The sequence below is a fragment of the Ziziphus jujuba genome, chromosome 10 (assembly GCF_031755915.1).
Source record: "Ziziphus jujuba cultivar Dongzao chromosome 10, ASM3175591v1".
In the NCBI taxonomy this organism is placed as follows: domain Eukaryota; kingdom Viridiplantae; phylum Streptophyta; class Magnoliopsida; order Rosales; family Rhamnaceae; genus Ziziphus; species Ziziphus jujuba.
In genome coordinates, this window is record NC_083388.1 from 28,927,687 (window position 1) to 28,947,594 (window position 19,908).

General features: G+C 38.5%; 1 pseudogene; it reads right to left on the minus strand.

The window, feature by feature from the left end:
- Positions 1-18,127: 18,127 nt before the first annotated feature.
- Positions 18,128-19,105, minus strand: LOC125421062 (photosystem II protein D1-like; annotated as a pseudogene).
- Positions 19,106-19,908: the final 803 nt, after the last annotated feature.

Genomic DNA, 19,908 nt, shown 5'->3' on the forward strand with positions numbered 1-19,908 from the left:
TCAATCTCGGTCAACGTGCAAAAATTCCGACATGGTTCGGGACGGGGTGTTACATATAGTAATATTTAATCTTATGGAATAGTTATTTTACCCACATCTATTCTACATACCAAATATACTATAAGTCATTTTTACTCAATTATTAAAGAATTGAAACTTTAAAGTTTATAGTAAAGTATATTAAAATAGTTTTCTTGAACCAATATAGGTATTTAGACTCTCAAAATAAACTTTAATAAATGTTTCCAAAATTTTCCCTACTCTTCTTATAGGCCATTTTTATTCAAACCTACATAAAATTGTATCTTTAGAATGAGCAAGAAAGATTTAGAACACCACAATTAGGTTATTTAACTTAACTCTAGAATTCTTTCGAATCTTGAGAATAATCTCTCTAAAAAGGGCTACCAAGAAAATTTATTTAAATAAAAGAAATTAAGGTTATTAGAAAAGAGGAAAATAAAAACAAAGGAAGAACAAACCCAACCTAGCCTCATCACCCCCAAGTGAGGAAAATCTAAATAAGGAAAAAAGAGTAGTGAGATTAATTACAAAACCTAAAGAACATACCTCAGTATAGTAAAAACGTTCCACAACCAAGTATAGAAGTCGCATCAGTATCAAATTTCGATAGATGATTAACCACTTGATTACCTTGTAAAAGTATTCTACATTTTTATTTTTGTTTTTTTCGTTTCAGGTTTTGGGTTTAGGGTTAAGGGTTAAGGGTTAAGGGTTAAGGGTTTAGGGTTTTAGGGGTTTAGGGTTTTAGGGTTTAGGGTTAAAGGGTTTGGGGTTTAGGGTAATTAGGGCTTTATTTTGTAACTTTTGAGCCTATTAAGGGCTTGTTTTATCTATAATAATTAGTACATTATTCATGTAGAAAATTATTTGTGAGGTTGAATTCTCTTTGTTCTCTTTGAATACCTAAAATACCGTTAGTGAATGAGTGTTTTAGTTAGACTTATCAGTCGGAGATCCATCACCTATTGTGATGTCTTCATTATACCAAAGTTTCTAATCACAGGTTGGTTAGGGGTTAAGGTGACCATTAGATCTGGACTAATATAATACGGGTTTAGGCATAGGTCGTCTTAGGTTCGTATCAGAAACAATTTGCCCTGACCACTTTTCAATTAAGTAGGCTAGATGAAAGGAATTGACTACAATTATAAATCCTTTTTTCTTACTTGTTTGTGATTGGGGGGTGATGCTGAAATCAGAAAAAATAGACTCGACTTTCGTTTGGACTATTGAAATGAAGCAAAGGCTGGGGTATTAAGACACAAACTGACCACTCACTTCTTCAACTCCTTAACTCGCTTGTTGCCTACTGCTTCTTCCCAAGGATCCTAGCCAACTAAGCTACTAAACTCAACAACTGTAAGCTTTTGTTAGGTTAGGAAAGGTAGGAAATATCAGCTCTTTAGCTACATTTTGAATGCAAGCTTAGGCCTTTAGCTCTAAAGCAGCACCCGTTCACTCCTAAAAGTAGTGTGCTTGTAAAGAATCCCACTGCTTGAAGTAATACCAGAGCAATCCTTGGTAGTTCGCTCAATTGCTTTCTTGTATTGTTTGAAGCAATGAGTGAGAATAGCTTCTTAGGTCAATTTGAAATCAATAGCAAGGGCAGCGGATTCATGAGCATTATGGGACTACAGCTTAGTTAGGACATAGTATCTTACTCACAAGTAGAGATAGCCCTAGCATAGACATTTGAAGGGGAAAACACGTTAAGCTTCTTTCTCTCACACTGACTGGATTGCTTCCTTGACTCTGACTACACATTTAACTGTAAGGAGAGGATCGATGTAATTGAGCTCATATTTCTATAGGGTCCGAGGTATGAAGTAGCTCTAAAATATAGAACCGGGGATGGAAAAGCTGGATAGAGATAAGTGGAGGTGCTTTCACTAAGATATGTGGTGAGATAAGATTCCTTCATCTTTTTTCAAGTGATTTACACCTCGAAGTGTGTAAATACTGGATGCATAGGTTGAGTCATTCACTAAACAACTATTTTGTTGGGCGATCAACCAGGTGCTCCTACCTTAATGAATGCCAACTAGAAGAACTCACTTTCCTATTGTTCAGTAGGAGATTCCTTTTTGTGGCTTGAAATTTATTACTTGTTGCTAACAGGGAGAGATCTTTCATTATGGTTTGACGCTCCTCAATGGAGATCCCCAGAATAATAGCTTGCTTGTGGAACTTGGTACTTTAATGGGGGTATTCTTGTACAGCTTGGCCCTTTCCTCGACGCACTGCCATCGAATCTACTAGTCTTCCTCAAACCCAATGGGATAGAATTCCTTGCGAATTACTATTCTCTTGGCTTAGGAAAGATTATTCTATAAAATAGCCCACACTAGGCATATGATTTTTAAGAATTTCATGTGCTAAACATATGGTCCCAGCTGTATTTGATTTGAACTAATTTGAATCTCGTGACCCATGATCCTTAGGAAGGGCTTAATCCCAAACCAGGCTCTGCTCAAGGAGATGACTATCCTTATTTCTTTTCCTTACGTTAATCAATCAAAATTAAGTGGACCTAAATTGAATCATGACTATATAAGCTATTTTGGTATTAAGATTCGATATAGATGGAATCGTGGAAGCGGACCTTTGATTTCCTTGGACCATGTAAGAATTCATTGTCCGATTGATTCTCCTTGTTCCTGGATGCTCCATAGAAACCCATCGCTATTCCTTTCCTCCACCAAGATGTTAAACTGTGGCAATTTTGCCACTTGATGGTGCATGTCACCGACTAGCATGCACATCTTGGTATCACCTCCTTTCCTTTTATGAGTTTATATTTTTTGTATGTTTTTAATTGGTACAAGGTATATTTTGATAATGTTTTGTGCCTAAGTTATGTATGCAAAAGGATAGGCAAAACTATGCACAAAAGAGTAGGAATGTTATGCTTAAAATGCCTATGGTGCTGGATTCATAATTTCCAGCAACATAGGTCCACTGTTTATCTTATATCTCAGGTTGAAAATGGATTTTTGGGCTGAAATTTTGAGGGATGTCTACAGACATATATAGAAGACTATGTTCAAATTTCAGATCCAAATGACATGGGAAATTCTATTTTCTATTCCAAACAGATTGCTGTATCTGATGGGTCCAGTATGCAGAGTATGGGTCAGTTTTGGAGCTGTTTGGCCCATGATCTGGTTCTAGAACTTTCCTAGCTCTTGGAACAATATTTATTGATGACCAAGTATGCTTCAAACCAAGTTTCATAAGCAGATACAAAGGGGAACTAAGTAGGTGAAGCTAGTTTGGTTGTTTACCCAAACTAGTTAAACAATAGGAACTTAGTTCAAACCATGTGCCATTTTTCACTATATTTGGAATAGACATGTTGCAGCTGGTTTTTACCTCTTTTGTGTATGAAAATTTAGGTGTTGACCATTTTACTTTTTAAATTTCAAATACTTTACTCACTTTGTAAGCTCACATGCTTGGCATGTGTGAACTAGTTGTAATTTCAAGCTTATATTGTTAAATGAATGAGATGGCTATACATCTAAGCCTCATTTTCAAAAACCAACATGGTCCCCTTCTTCTCATCTTCTTCAATACCTTAGAAAACTCTAGGAACCCTAAAAACCAGAAAACACGATAACCAAAACCTAAAAACACAACTCACACACAACCATTCCCAAGAGCATCACCAAAAGCTTGCTTGTTGCTAACACTTCAAGCTAGCTTGCTCTTGGTCATAACCTTCTCACCCTAACAAAGTGGTATCAGAGCAAGGCACACTTTTGTGAGATTTGTGAGGTTTTTGGGCTGATTCATTCCTTGAGAGTGAAGAGATACTTGAAAGCACAAATATATTTTCATATTCCTTAATACCCGAAAGCAACATTCACATGGCTTCTTCAAGTTTTTCAACTCCTTCTCCTCCTATCTTTAATGGGGAGAACTACAACATTTGGAGTATCAAGATGCAAGCCTACTTGAAGGCTTATGGTCTTTGGGAGGTCACCATAAATCCCCAAGAACCCGAGCCCGTGACACAAGGGGCAACGGTCAACCAAATCAAGCACCATGAGGAGGAATTGGCTAAAGGTTTCAAGGCTCTCACCGCCATTCATTCTTGTATTAGTGATACCATTTTCACAAGGATAATGGCATGTGAGAGTACCAAAGAAGCTTGGGACAAACTTCAAGATGAGTTCCAAGGGAGTGCAAGGACAAGGCAAATACAAATCTTTAACCTAAGGAGGGAGTTTGAGACTATCAAGATGAAAGACAAAGAAACGGTTAAGGAGTTCACCACAAGGCTTCTTAATGTGGTGAATCAAAGTAGGGTGCTAGGTGAAAGATTAAGTGACCAAAGGATTGTGGAAAAGGTGTTGGTCTCCTTGCCCGAGAGGTTTGAAGCTAAGATATCTTCATTGGAGGAGTCAAGGAACCTAAATGAAATTTTCTTGACCGAGTTGGTGAATGCTTTGCAAGCTACGGAGCAAAGGAGGAGGATTAGACATGAAGAATCAATGGAGGCTGTATTTGTGTCTAAACAACATCAAAAGACACAAAATCAAAAGAAGAACAAGCTTAAGGTCATAAAGGAGAAAGGTGAAACTAGCAAACCCGAGAGGAAGTCCTATGAACCTTGTCACCATTGCAAGAAGAAAGGTCATCATCCAAGAAGGTGTTGGTGGCGGCCGGATGCATTTTGCCATAAATGCCAACAAAAGGGTCATGTGGAGAGAGTATGCAAGGCTAACAAGAAAGATAAGCAACAAGTAAATGTTGCTAAAGATAATACAAGTGACAGTGAATCCGAAGAGTTGTTTGTTGCTACTTATTTTAGTAGCATCAAGAATGATGAAGGATGAATCATTGACAGTGGAGCAACACACCATATGTCTCACAAGCATGAGTGGTTCACAAACTTGGATAGGAGCAGCCACAACAAAGTTAAAATTGGAAATGGAGCCTTGATGGAAGTGAAAGGCAAAGGAGATGTGGTGATACACACCACCAAAGGTATCAAAACTATCCATGATGTTCTCTATGTACCTTCTTTATGTGAGAACTTACTTAGTGTAGGTCAAATGCTTGAGAACAAATATGCATTACACTTCTCAAACATGACATGCACTATAGTTGATCCTCATGGAAATGAATTAATGTGTGTTGGAATGAAGAATAAGAATTTTAGGTTGAATATGGATGAAAATGGTGCATCGGTTGCATTGAACACCAAAGTTGAGAACACCTCTCAACCTTGGCATAAAAGACTAGGTCATGCTAGCTTTAAGTCATTGGTAGGCACATATGAACTTGTTAGAGACATGCCATTAGTGGAGAAGCAAGAACATGTGTGTGAAGTGTGTCAAAAAGAAAAGCATACTAGGCTAGCATTTCAATCTTGTTCTTGGAGATCAAAGGAGAAGCTAGGACTTATACATTCGGATATTTGTGGTCCTATGAGTGTTCCATCCTTAAATAGCAGCAAGTATTTCATAACTTTCATTGATGATTACTCAAGAATGTGTTGGGTGTATTTCCTTAAAATAAAATCACAAGCTTTGGAGAAGTTTGTAGAATTTATGAAGTTAGTGCAAAATCAATCCGGTTGCACTATAAAGGTGTTAAAGACGGACAATGGTGGGGAATGATGGAATTTGGTATAGGTTTATGTTGTTGTACCCTAGAGCACAATCATTCAAGATGTTAGTCAAGAATGATTGTTGTTGGTTCTTGGTTTTTGATTTTGGTTTTTCAAAATATGTTTTTTTTTTTGAATATTACTTCCTCAACGTTTTCATTACAATTTTCATACTTTTAAATACATCAAAAATACAATAAGACATGCTGCCATATTGAGCAATAAATAAAAAAGCATTAAAAGTAACCAACCAAGCCAAACTACCTCAACTAACTCTAATCAATGTGCTGGGCATGCAAGAAACCTTCTTTAATGGGCAGTTCAGCTTGTCTGTGGCATTTGAATTTGAAAACCAGCTCCATTTGATTTAAAAATTGGAGAGAAGCCTTTTTGAATATTAGAATGTGTTCTAGCCAAAAATCAGATAAAATAAAACTGCACAAGGGTCAGATTGTTTAGGGCTTAACTTAGCCTTCCCAGCTCCAAATTGGGCCATTCTTTGTGATGCTGCTTCCTCTGTGTTTCTAGTTTATTATATCCAAAATTCAGATCCAAATCCCAAACCTTCATCAAACGGCATCCAAGGAAGTGGAATTATGTTGCTGGAAATACAATTCCAGCAACTAGACAAAAAAAGGCCCTAAGCTTTAGTTAATGAGCTTAGGGCATTACAAAAGGATATTGTTCTTAAACATTACAAGATAAAATAAAACGCATAAACATAAATAATGTTAGGTCTTTGATGTTGCAAAACAAAGAGTGCAAGTGTAACCGAACTACCTTACACATTGTGGCAAGATCACCACATTTCAACACTCCTCCTTGGTGTTCTTGCTTGAAATATTTAGAATGTCAGGACCCGTCCAGAATTCCTTCCCCGGAACCCTAGACAAGCCCTGATCCCAGGGAAACCCTACCGGACCCTCCAAGGAAAATCCGGCAGAGCCTCCCCTAAGGGATTTACTTACCACAAACTACCTGCACTGAAAACACACTTCTATACTCATCCCCTTATTCCTCCCGCAAACTACAAATTGATTTCCACAAATTTCAGCACTTCAAATAACCACAGCAGCAACCCAGTGCATAAAAACAACTACACGTCCAATACAGTATACAGAGCATTAAGTAGAAACATGTGAAATTTATAAAATGACAGATAAAGAAACAATACAAGGTCGAGAGGAAAAAGGGAAGAAAAACTTCTTGAACCTTCGGCAACGAACTGAGACGTCGGGCTCGCCCCGGACAATCAACGTCTCCAACCTGGACCTAGGGGAACGGAATTTAAGAGTATGAGATGCTAATCATCTCAGTGAGTGACCCTATCTACTGTACACCTTTAATATTAATAATATAAAAATAAAGGAATTTAATCAATCCATACCGAACAATTACATAAATAAATAAATAAACAATTGAAATAATAATTTCTCTCAAAACCCTCACTATTCACTTCGTTGGAAATGTTCCCCTTTTAAAAACATTTTCACAAAACCCGATCTACGTATTCCCCAAAAACCAAGGGACCAAATAATTTAATAAACAACAAATAAATAAATAAATACCCCAAATATAAATAAACTGCAATAAATTATAATAAATAATTTTAGAACACCTTTGGGGTTTAAAACATTATTTGCAATTTACACCGACGCACCACACCATATACCGGTGATGCCCTTCGATACCCAACGTCCCGAGCATCGACTGGCGGGGGGGTTAAAGAGAGAAACCTACAAACGGCACTTCGGCGTCCCGACAGTACCGCTGCTGAAACCATCAACCCGGCCAAGGAGGGGGGCGGCTGTGGCCAATAACGAACTTGCCTGCCCACGGTCCAATGGCAACTCACGGGTGAAGTAATAACCGCGCGCTAAACCACATAATAACCGCGCGCTACCACGTGTCCATACACCATACACCAGAACACCAATACTGTATGAGTGCGTCTAAAAATAAACATTATTAACCAACCGTACCGTTTTTCAAAATTACCGTGGGAAATACATTAAATCCTCACACTTACCATCCCACGTATTTTTATTTAATAAAGTGGTACGAAACATTGATAACCAACAAACCACAACTTTGTCGAAGTACGAGATGCAACCATAAAAATACCGCGGGCATAATTTATAAAATTTAAACAAATATTTTCGTAAAATATTTAACCCAATTATACCCGGAAAATCAAATTTTAGACCACGTACAAATACTACCAAAATACACCTTGCTCATGCATAATAAATTAAACCACAATATAATTCATAATTAAATCACCCCACATGAGCATAATTTAAATACCAATTTAAATACCAATTAAACATAATTAATTGCCCAAAATAATTTTTGAAGGTGGGTCACTCACCTGGAGCACGCAATTAACCCATGATCCACCACGGGATCAATTCTACGACTCACCGGTGCTCCTAGAACAAAATTCACAGACAATCAAATAAAATAATATTTTAATCGGGTAAATAATACCAGGTACCCGGGGGGGTCAAACACAAACGTTAACCAAAATAGGCGAATAATATACCGAATCAAAGCTTGAGCGATGAGGATTACAAATCCGGTCTCCATCGACCCCAATTCCGACAGAGGTGGCCGGAATTTGGCCGGGAAGCTTCGGCCGGTTTTAAACTTGAGGGATCTTTCAAACGGTGGGGATTTTGGGCAATCTAACCCTGGAAATGGACTCAGAGGGGTCGAAAATAGTGGGATAGAGGTATGGGTCGGGCTGGGTTGGTCGGAAACGGCGAGAATCGCCGGAAACTTTCAAGTCGCCGCCGCGGACTTCACTGGCAAGATCTGGGCGCGTCCGGCGGCGGCTGGCCGGGAGATTTGGTGGCTGAGGTCACGAGATGGTGGGCTACACCGGTGGCCGGCGCGTGTGGCGTTCCGGCGACTGCAATCCGGCCAGACGGTGGTCAAACAGAGAGGGTGAGAGAGTCAAAGGAGAGAGAAAGAGAGAAAAAGTTGTGCATTTTTGTTTTGTCTCCGTCGGGCTCGGGGAAGAAGAAGGGAAGGAAGGGAAAAGGAAAGGGAAGGGTGTTTTCCCACGTGGGGAAAAAGAAAGAAAAAGAAAAAGAAAAGAAAAAGGAAAGAAAAAGAAAAAAGAAAAAGGAAAATAAAAATAAAAATGATTAAATAAAATTAATTAAATAATATTATTATTTAAAATAATAATAAAAATAACTTGATATTACACATGGTTGACATGTGGCACCTTACTATGGTGACACATGGTCACACTTATTTAGTCACACGTGGCACATCGTTATACGTTCAAAAATAATAATAAAATAATATAGTATTTGAAAAATTCTACAGGTCCATAACTTTCAAACCACATGTCCAAATCGGATGTGCCGCTAGTCTACGGACTCGTATCGACGAGCACTTCACAACCATGCATGAGTCAAAGCTCAACCTTGCATGAATAAAAAGTCAACTCCGGCACCCCTTGGATAGTTTGGACCTCAACTTGTTTTGCTCATAACTTTCAAACCGTAGCTCCGATTTCGACGTGCTACTAGTCTACGAACTTGTACCAACGTGTACTTCGTAACGGTACCTCAGTCAACCTAGAATTTCAACTGGGTCAAAAAGTCAACTTTTGACCCCTAGGCAACGGTCAACAGTCAACCTCGGTCAACGTGCAAAAAAAAAAAAAATTCCGACATGGTTCGGGACGGGGTGTTAAATAGAAGCTTCCTCAAGGTCTCAAATCTTGCTTTTGGAAGTGGCTTGGTGAAGAAATCTGCAAGGTTATCTTCGGTCTTGATATATTCCAAGCTTACTTCTCCATTTTCTTCAAACTCCCTCAAAGAGTGATATTTCACTGGTTCTTGGCTATTGATATGGCTGAAGTGTTGTCACATTTGATGATGGTTGAACCCTTTTGAGGATAACCAAGGTCCTCCAATAATTTCCTTAGCAAGCAATGTACTCGGCTTCGGCGGTGCTTTGAGCGGTTGTTGCTTGCTTCTTTGCATTCCATGAGAATGGTCCACTACCAAGTGAGAAAAGATACCCCGAAGTGCTCTTCATATCATCCAAGCATCCAGCCCAATCACTATCTGAGTAGGCCATTAATCTCATAACATCTTGCCTATCATACCAAACTCCAAAGTCTTGTGTTCCTTTTAAGTATCTAAGAATTCTTTTGGCACCTACAAAATGATTTTGGGATGGTGCTTGCATATATCTAGACAAAAAACATGTGGCATGCATAATATCCGGTCTTGATGAACATACATAGAGCAAACTTCCTATCATGCTTCTATATAGGGTCGGGTTTACCTTTGGTGTGCCATCCTCCTTCTTGTACTTGTCTCCTTGGCTCATTGGTGTTGACATTGGCTTGCATTCAACAAGGTTGAACTTTTTCAAAAGATCTTTGATGTATTTCTCTTGAGATATGAAGATACCCCTAGAGCATTGCATCACTTCCACTCCAAGGAAATAATTCATTTCACCAAGGCTTGACATGTCAAACTCCTTTTCAAGTTCATTTTTCAAAACTTCCACATTCTTTTCGTTTTCACCCGTGACCAACAAATCATCCACATAGAGTGAGATAACAACCATGCCTTCTTCATTCCTTATGTGTAGTGTTGGCTCATTTGAACTCCTCCTAAAGCCTTGGTAGATCAAGTAACCATCAATCTTGCCATACCAAGCCCTTGGTGCTTGCTTTAACCCGTAAAGTGCCTTGTTCAGATGGTAGACTTTGTCCTCATGTCTTTGAACAATGAAGCCCTTGGGTTGCTTGACATAAACCTCCTCTTGAAGCACACCATTCAAGAAAGCTGACTTTACATCAAGGTGGTACACCTTCCATGACATTGAGGCCGAGATGGATAGGATGAGTCTTATGGTCTCCATTCTTGCAACCGGTGCAAACGTCTCTCCATAATCTACACCCGCTTGTTGTGCATGGCCTTTTACCACAAGCCTTGCCTTATGCTTGCATATTGTTCCATCCGGGTTGAACTTGGTCCTAAAGATCCACTTTACACCAATTGGTTTCTTGTTTTTAGGTTTAGAAACCAAAGACCAAGTTTCATTCTTTTCTATCGTACCCATTTTGGTTTGCATGGCCTCCATCCACTCTTTCTTTTGCATAGCTTCTTGAGCATTGGTAGGATCACTCAAGGCAACATTGCACCTTTCATATATTTCGGACAATGGCCTTTCTCCTTTAACACCATCTCCAATCTCCAATTTGGCTCCAATGGTCTCAAGTGCATCCTCCTCATCATCTTCATTTTCTTTATTGTCATTGTCATTGGTTTCTTCTTCTTCATCATCCAACCAAGCATTATCTTCATGGACAAGAAGCTCCTCCTTTGTCCAATCCCAAACAACATCTTCATCAATCCTCACATCCCTTGTTACCACAAGTTTCTTGGTTTCCAAGTTGAAAACCCTAAAACCTTTGGTAACCTCACTAAAGCCGACCAAGATGCCCACATTTGCCCTTTTGTCAAGCTTGTCTCTCATGTGTGGATGAACATGGAGAAAACAAACACTTCCAAAGATTTTTATGTTGTCCAAAGATGGTTTTTCTCCATACCATATCTCATAGGGTGTCTTGGACTCATTGGCTTTGGTGTATGCTCGGTTTTGGATGTAGCTAGCCATGTATATGGCTTCGGCCCAAAAATTCTTTGGCATACTCTTCTCATGTATCATACACCTTGCCGTCTCCATCAAGGTCCTATTTTTCCTCTCATAAACACCATTTTATTGTGGTGTGTATGGTGTTATGAATTGATGCACCATTCCATTTTCTTTGCAAAAATCCTCCATAGCCAAGCTTGTATATTCTCCACCATTGTCGCTTCTCAAACACTTCATCTTTGCATTGCTTTGGGTTTCCACCACCTTCTTAAATTCCATGAACTTCTCAAGCACTTGTGACTTGGTTGTTAGAAAATATACCCAACACAACCTTGAGTAGTCATCAATGAAGGTTAGGAAGTACTTACAATCTCCAATTGATGACAAACTCATCTGTCCACACACATCGGAATGGACTAGCTCAAGCTTCTCCTTAGCTCTCCATGAACCGGCTTTAGGGAATGGAAGCCGTATGGATTTCCCTAGTTGGCATACATCACATAGGCTTCTCATCTCCTTAATCTTTGGCATGTCCTTCACAATGGCATTGGTGTTTTTCATGGCACCATAGCTAGAATGCCCAAGCCTTTTATGCCAAAGTTGAGAAATGGACTCCATTTTGGTTTTTAAGGCTTATTCATTCTTAACTAGGTCCAATCTATAGCTTTTGTCCTTCAATGGTACCTTAAACAGCTCATTACCACAAGCATCATATAATACATCCATCTTTTGCAAAATTTAAAGCAAAGCCTCTTTCTACCAATTGTGCTACACTAAGCAAGTTTTCACACAAACTAGGAACATATAGCACATCTTTTATAATTTTGGTACCTTCCTTGGTGTTCAAGCACACATCTCCTTTGCCTTCTACTTCCATGAACTTGCCATCACCAATCTTCACTTTGGTTTTGTAGTTTCGGTTAAGCTCCATAAAACCATCCTTTTGGAAACTCATGTGGTGTGAGCAACCACTATCCACAAGCCAACCGAGACCACTACTTGTGGCTTTAAGGCATGTGGCCACAAATAGGTTCTCGGCTTCTTCATTAACCACATTGGCTTGTTGTCTCCTTTGCTTGCATACTTTGGCAATGTGGCCTTTTCCTCCACATCTTTCACAAGATGCATCCGGCCTCCAAAAACACTTGGATGGTGGATGTCCAAGCTTCTTGCAATGAGGGCAAGGTGGATGCCCTCCTTGGTTTTGATGGCTTTGTTGTTGTTTTTGTTGATTCCATCCACTTTTGTTGTTGTTTGTGTTGTTGTTGGTTGTAAAACCGGTTTGGTTGGTGTTGTTGCTCTTCCTTCCTTTATTCTTCTATTTGTTGCCGTGGCCACCATAGAATGCACTCTCAATGGTCTCCTCCTTTCTAATGGCTCTCCTTTGTTTGGTTGCTTGAAGAGCATTGATGAGCTCACTCAAGGTTATTTCACTAAGATTTCTAGATTCTTCAAGGGAGGAAATCTTAGCTTCAAACCTTTCGGGTAAGCTCATCAATACTTTCTCTACTACCCTTTGATCAGTCAATTGCTCACCAAGGACCCGAATTTGATTTACTACTTTGAGCATCCTTTCCGTGAAATCCTTGAGAAGCTCATTCTCCTTCATCTTCAAGGTCTCAAACTCTCTTCTTAGGTTTAAAACTTGCATTTGCCGAGTTCTAGTATTTCCATGGAACTCCTCTTGAAGCTTTATCCAAACCTCTCTAGCACTTGTGAATGACATTATCCTTATAAAAATGGAATCACTCACGGAGGAGTGCAAGGCAGTGAGGGCTTTGAACCCCTTGGCAACTTTGGCCTCATGTGCACTTCTTTGTGCTTGGGTTGCATTAGCTCTCAACTCTTCCACTACATAACCTTCTTCTATGACTTCCCATAAACCAAAGGCTTGAAGGCAGGCTTTCATTTTTATACTCCAAATGGAATAGTTTTGGCCTTCAAACTTAGGTGGTGTTGGGGTTGCAAAGGATTGTGAGACCATTTGAAAAAATGGTTTTTGAAAAGTTTTGAAAAATGGACACAAGAACAAGCTCTCGGGTGGTGGTGTTTTGGTGAGTTTCAACTAGCCTTTTTGGTTTCGGTTGGAAGGCTTTAGATGGGGGATCCTCTAATAAATAAAATGGTCTAGGTTGAAAGCTCACAAGGTCCTAAGAAATTACACTAAGCTCTGATACCATGATGGAATTTGGTGTAGGTTTATGTTGTTGTACCTTAGAGCACAATCATTCAAGGTGTTAGTCAAGAATGATTGTTGTTGGTTCTTGGTTCTTGATTTTGTTTTTTTTGGTTTGTTAAGGTTTTGTTTCTGGTTTTAATGGAGGTTTAGGGTTCTTGAGAAGGTTGTTAGCTTTTGGGAAGAAGAAGAAAACAAATGTAGTAGTTGAGAGAGAGAGAGAGAGAGAGAGAGAGCCAAAATTGTTGTTTTTTCAAAATATGTTTTTTTTTTTGAATATTACTTCCTCAACGTTTTCATTACAATTTTCATACTTTTAAATACATCAAAAAGACAATAAGACATGCTGCCATATTGAGCAATAAATAAAAAGCATTAAAAGTAACCAACCAAGCCAAACTACCTCAACTAACTCTAATCAATGTGCTGGGCATGCAAGAAACCTTCTTTAATGGGCAGTTCAGCTTGTCTGTGGCATTTGAATTTGAAAACCAGCTCCATTTGACTTGAAAATTGGAGTGAAGCCTTTTTGAATATTAAAATGTGTTCTAGACAAAAATAAGATAAAACAAAGTCCATTTACCCATTCAAAAATAATCAAACCCGAGGCAGTTTTGTCCAGATTTCTGGGCAATAAAACTGCACAAGGGTCAGATTGTTTAGGGCTTAACTCAGCCTTCCCAGCTCCAAATTGGGCCATTATTTTTCTCTGCATTTCTAGTTTATTATATCCAAAATTCAGATCCAAATCCCAAACCTTCATCAAACGGCATCCAAGGAAGTGGACTTATGTTGCTGGAAATACAATTCCAACAACTAGACAAAAAAAGGCCCTAAGCTTTAGTTAATGAGCTTAGGGCATTACAAAAGGATATTGTTCTTAAACATTACAAGATAAAATAAAATGCATAAACATAAATAATGTTAGGTCTTTGATGTTGCAAAACAAAGAGTGCAAGTGTAACCGAATTACCTTGCACATTGTGGCAAGATCACCACATTTCAACAGGGAATACACAAGTGAGGCTTTCAAACAACTTTATAAGGATCATGGTATAGTTCATCAATTCACTACACCATACACACTACAACAAAATGGTGTATGTGAAAGGAAGAACCGTACCATCATGGAGATGGCTAGATGTTTGTTGTTTGAAAGTGGCTTGCCAAAGAAGTTTTGGGCCGAAGGAGTTAATACATCCATCTACATCCAAAATAGTCTTTACTCCAAGTCTTTGAGGAGTAAAACCCCATTTGAGCTTTGGTTTGGATATAAGCATTCTCTTGACCATCTAAGGGTATTTGGAAGCATTTGTTACATCCTAGTACCACAAGAGAAGAGAGGAAAGCTTGATGAAAGGTCACAAGTTGGTGTCTTGGTTGGCTATAGTGATGTGACCAAGGGATATAGGGTGTCTAACTAGGAAACCAAGAAACTTGTGATAAGTAGAGATGTGAAAGTTGATGAGGAAGCTAATGGGTTCGTAGTAAGGAGGAGTTGGCTAGTATGGATGAAGACAATCAGCTTGAAGCTCATGATAAGGATGAGGAACAAGGAAATGATGAAGGTGCTGCCCATGATGATGAATATGATAAGAATGAGCTAGAAATCTCCATAGGGGCTGGTTTGGAGATTGGTGATGGTGTGAGAGGCACAAGACCTCTTAATGAGATTTATGAAAGGTGTAATGTGGCATTGAGTGATCCAATCAATGTCCAAGAGGCTATGGTAAGAAAAGAGTGGAGACAAGCCATGCAAGATGAAATCAATGTGATAAACAAGAATGACACTTGGAGCTTGGTAACCAAACCGAAGGGAAAAAATGTTATTGGGGTGAAGTGGATCTTTAGGACCAAGTACAATCCGGATGGATCCATAAACAAGCACAAGGCAAGGCTTGTTGTCAAAGGATATGCACAACAAGCCGGTGTGGATTATGGCGAGACTTTTGCACCGGTTGCAAGGATGGAAACCATAAGACTTCTCCTTGCAATTTCGGTACAAAAGTCTTGGAAAGTATATCACCTTGATGTGAATTCAGCCTTCTTGAATGGAGTATTGAAGGAGGAGGTCTATGTTATGCAACCCGAAGGTTTTGTGCAAAAAGGAAGTGAAGAGAAGGTATACTACACAAGGCCTTGTATGGCCTTAAACAAGCTCCTAGGGCTTGGTATGCCAAGATAGATGGTTTTTTGACAAAGCATGGATTTAGGAGGAGTCTTAATGAGCCTACATTGTATATTAGAACTCATGGTTGGTGTTGGTGTCTCTTTATGTTGATGACTCCTAGTGACCGGTGGTAATGAGAAAGAAGTGAGCAATTTCAGAAGTGAGCTAGAATTGAACTTTGAGATGTCTAGCCTTGGAGAGATAAAATATTTTCTTGGAATTGAAGTTGTCCAATCATCCAAGGGCATCTTCATATCTCAAGAAAGATATGTGAAGGAGTTTCTTAAGAAGTTTGACATGGAGGATTGTAATAGCATTGCCACACCTATGAATGAAGGCACCAAGTTGGTGAAGGATGATGATTCTCCAAAGGTAAATCCTTCCATCTATAGAAGTTTAATTGGTAGCCTTTCATATGTATGCTCTACTAGACCGGATATCATGTTTAGTGTGGCTGTTTTGTCAAGATTTATGCATAGTCCATCACAAAATCATCTTAGTTGTGCAAAAAGAATCCTAAGGTATTTGAAAGGTACTAGTGATTTTGGTGTATGGTACAAGGATGGCATGAATGAAGCTTTGCTTGGTTATATTGATAGTGATTGGGCTGGTTCTTTGGATGATAGCAAGAGTACATCGGGCTGCATTTACACTCTTGGAAATGGTCCTTTCTCATGGAATTCCAAGAAGCAACAAACCGTTGCACAAAGCACCGCGGAAGCCGAGTATATTGCTTGCTCAAGTTGTGCTAATCAAGGTGTTTGGCTTAGGAAATTATTGGAGGACTTGAGCTTGAATTAAGAGGAAGCCATGGTAATATTGTGTGACAATACTTCAGCAATAGCAATTGCACAAAATCCAGTCCAACATGGGAGGACCAAGCACATACCGGTTAAGTATCATTCCTTAAGGGAATTTGAAGCAAGTGGTGAAGTGAAGTTTGAATATGTGACTTCCGAGGGGAACTTGGTGGATATCTTCACCAAGCCATTGGGAAAGAAGAGATTTGAGATACTGAGAGGACTTCTCAATGTCTCATACAAAATTACCAAGGAGCAGTGTTAAAGTGTGGTAATTTTGCCACTTGATGGTGCATGTCACCGGCTAGCATGCACACCTTGGTATCACCTCCTTTCCTTTTATGAGTTTATATTTTTTGTATGCTTTTAATTGATGCAAGGTATATTTGGATAATATTTTATGCCTAAGTTATGTATGCAAAAGCATAGACAAAACTATGCACAAAAGAGTAGGAACGTTATGCTTGAAATTCCTATGGTGCTGGATTCATAATTTCCAGCAACATAGGTCCACCGTTTATCTTATATCTTAGGTTGCAAATGCATTTTTGGGCTGAAAATTTGAGGAATGTCGACAGACATATATATAAGACTATGATTCAAATTTCAGATCCAAATGACATGGGAAAGTCCATTTTCTATTCCAAACAGATTGCTGTATCTGATGGGTCCAGTATGCAGAGTATGGGTTAGTTTTGGAGCTGTTTGGCCCATGATCCGGTTCCAGAACTTTCCTAGCTCTTGGAAAAATATTTATTGATGAACAAGGATGCTTCAAACCAAGTTTCATAAGCCGATACAAAGGCGAACTAAGTAGGTGAAGCTAGTTTGGTTGTTTACCCAAACTAGTTAAACAAGAGGAACTTAGTTCAAACCATGTGCCACTTTTTACTATATTTGGAATAGACATGTTGCAGCTGGTTTTTACCTCATTTCTGTATGAAAATTTAGGTGTTGACCATTTTACTTTTTAAATTTCAAATACTTTACTCGCTTTGTAAGCTCACATGCTTGGCATGTGTGAACTAGTTGTAATTTCAAGCTTATATTGTTAAATGAATGAGATGGCTATACATCTAAGCCTCATTTTCAAAAACCAACGTGGTCCCCTTCTTCTCATCTCTTCTTCAATACCTTAGAACACTCTAGGAACCCTAAAAACCAGAAAACACGATAACCAAAATCTAAAAACACAACTCACACACAACCATTCCCAAGAGCATCACCAAAAGCTTGCTTGTTGCTAACACTTCAAGCTAGCTTGCTCTTGGTCATAGCCTTCTCACCCCAACACAAGAAAGGTTCATTCTGAATCACAACTCTTGTGATTCGTTATGGTAATGCAATGCAAGTGATTTGATCATCATTAGGTGGTGAGAAACCACGCCTTTTGATGAAAGAGGGGCATTACACCTGATCAAGACACTAGTCTACCCTCCATAAGGGGCTAGCTTGCTTCTGTTGGTGGTAGCCCCGCAAAGGTTCCAAAGGACATGTATCCGGGGGCAAGTAAAAAAAAAAATCCAATAGTTCCATTTTCCTTCTTGTTTAGAAGTCAAAAATCAAGACAAACTGGGCATTACGGTAAAGAAAAAAATTTAAGTAAAAAAACTCCTAAAGGAGCAATACCAAACTTCTTGCTAGAACAAGAAATTGATTATTGCTCTTTTATGTTCAATAACTCAGTATACACTAATACCAAAGTCTTATCTATTTGTAGATGGAACTTCAACCGCAGTTAGATCTAGGGAGAAGTTATGAGCATTCTTCCATACCCAAGTTAGCATGGTTGATAATATCAGCCCAGATATTAATTACACCACCTTGATTATCAACTACAAATTGGCTGAAATTGGAACCATTTAAGTTAAAAGCCATAGTGCTAATACCTAAAGCAGTGAACCAAACACCTACTACAGGCCAAGTAGCTAGGAAGAAGTGTAAAGAGCAAGAGTTGTTGAAACTAGCATATTGGAAGATCAATAATCCAAAATAACCATGAGCAGCTACGATATTGTAGGTTTCTTCCTCTTGACTGAATCTGTAACCTTCATTAGCATATTCTTTTTCTGTGGTTTGCCTGATTAAACTAGAAGTTACCAAGGAACCATGCATAGCACTGAATAGGGAGCCACTGAGTACACCAGCTACGCTTAACATGTGAAATGGGTGCATAAGGATGTTGTGCTCAGCTTGGAATACAACCATGAAGTTGAAAGTACCAGAGATTCCTAGAGGCCTACCGTCAGAAAAGTTTCCTTGACCAATTGGATAGATCAAGAAAATAGCATGAGCAGCTGTAACATGAGCTGAATATGCAACAACAATCCAAGGGCACATACCCAGACGAAATCTAAGTTCCCACTCACAACCCATATAACAAGCTAGACCAAGTAAAAAGTGTAGAACAATTAGCTCATAAGGACCACCATTGTATAACCATTCATCAACGGAAGCTGCTTCCTATATCGGGTAAAAATGCAAACCTATTGTTGCAGAAGTAGGAATAATGGCACTAGAAAGAATATTGTTTTCATAAAGTAGAGATCCAGGAACAGGTTCACGAATACCTTCAATAAAGTAGGGATCATCAAAACACTAAACCATCTAATGTAAAGACGATTTTCAGTGCTGGTTATTCCCCATAGGCTTTCGCTTTCGCATCTCTCTAAAATTGCAGTCATGGTAAAATCCTGGTTTATTAAATTATTAATCATCATGGACTCCCAAGCACATGAATTTTCTATAAATAGATAATCGAGGGCTTGTTATTCAATAGTATAACATGACTTATATACCCATGTCAACCAATATTCAACATCCATAGATATATTAAGGTTTTTATCTAACCAATATTCAACATCCATAGATATATTAAGGTTTTTATCTATCTAGATTCATTCTTTTTTTTTTTTGAATAAACTAAATAAATAAATTGAATAAAAATAAAATAAAAATAAATAAGTTACAAAATTTGGATTAAAATTTGGATTTAATTTAAATACATATGATTTCGATAGAATAATTAGAATGGGTTGCCCAGGACTCGAACCTGAAACTAGTTGGATGGAGTAGATAATTTACTTTATAGAATTAGAAAATAAAAAAATAGGTAAAAATCTCTCCCCAAACAGTGCTTGCATTTTTCATTGCATACAGCTTTCCCTATGTATACATCTAATCCAGTTCCTTCCCTAGACGAGCCTCTAAGAAAGTTGAATATTCAATTGATCAACCCTTACTCTTACTGCATGAACATTTCATAATAGACGACTAAATAAATTTTTCGTTATCTCTTCAGCATTTAAGGATAATTCCAATTTCCATGGTCGAATAGCCAATCATTCATGATTGACGAGATCATTGATGCAAACAATATCCAAATACAAAATTTGCCCTCTATATAACCTTCAAAAAGTTGAATAAGTTCTTGGAAAAATCAAAGAAAGAACCCTTTCTTCTTGCATAAAGAACTCTTCCAATAATT